This window comes from Lagenorhynchus albirostris, chromosome 2, assembly GCF_949774975.1.
Source record: "Lagenorhynchus albirostris chromosome 2, mLagAlb1.1, whole genome shotgun sequence".
In the NCBI taxonomy this organism is placed as follows: domain Eukaryota; kingdom Metazoa; phylum Chordata; class Mammalia; order Artiodactyla; family Delphinidae; genus Lagenorhynchus; species Lagenorhynchus albirostris.
In genome coordinates, this window is record NC_083096.1 from 177,056,555 (window position 1) to 177,057,839 (window position 1,285).

Here is a 1,285-nt window from a genome sequence, read left to right on the forward strand (position 1 = left end):
TTTTGTTTTTTTTTTGTTGTTGTTTTTTACCGGTACACGGGCCTCTCACTGTTGTGGCCTCTCCCGTTGCGGAGCACAGGCTCCGGACGCACAGGCTCAACGGCCATGGCTCACGGGCCTAGCTGCTCCGCGGCATATGGGATCTTCCCAGACCGGGGCACAAACCCATGTCCCCTGCATCGGCAGGCGGACTCTCAACCACTGTGCCACCAGGGAAGCCCGTCACCATGGGTTTTTTAAACACAAAAACTTATCTTTAGAGGGGAGGGATAAATTAGGGATTTGGGATTAACACGTACACAACTACTGTAAATAAAATAGATAAGCAACAAAGACCTAATGTATAGCACAGGGAACTATATTCCATATCTTGTAGTAACCTATAATGGAAAAGAATATACATATAACTGAATCACTTTGCTATATACCTGAAACATTGTAAATCAATTATACTTCAATTTAAAACATTTTTTTTTAAAAACTTATCTTTAGTATATATATGCAAACCCCCTGAATGACTCCAATTAAATTAAGTCCAACTCTCCTTAGCCGGGGAAGATGGGTTTTGCAATCTGACCTCCTCCACCCCACCCACACGAGCCAACCTGCTTCTCAGATCCCACCTGTGCCTTCCCGGCTCTAGCCCTTGACCTAAAGAGCGTCTCTGCCTATTGGATACCTCCTTCCCCTCCAAGGCCCAGCTTCAATGGCATCTGCTAGCAGGCTTCTCAGCCTCAGCACTACTGATATTTGGGGCTGGGTAATTCTTTGTTGGGGGGCAGGGATGCCTTGCAGGATGTTTAGGAGCGTCCCCGGCCCCTACTCACTAGTGCCAGCAGCATTCCACCCCCCTTCCCAGGGTGTGACAACCCCAAATCCCTCCAGACATTGCCAAATGCCCTTGGGGGCAAAATCACCTCAGGTGAGAAGCATTATTACACACGCTGCTGGTCCCTCCTGTTCCCCACAGCAGTTCTTACAACCATTGTGGCACTTATCACACCCGTCCACACTGGGTCCACAGTGAACTGCATTTGGTTTTTTGTCCTCACCACTGATTACAGGATGCCTGGGGCGGAGGGGGGCGGGGACAGGGACCAGATTTCTGCTGAAATCATATTCAAATCCCTGTCCTTAGCACTTGTGTGACTTTAGGCCAATCACTTGGCTTCTCCAAGCCTACATTTCCTCATCTATAAAAAGGTGATGCTAGCCCCTACCCCAGAGGACCGCGCGCTGAGCCGGCCTGACATGCACGATGCCCAGCCCAGAGCAGGGACGGATA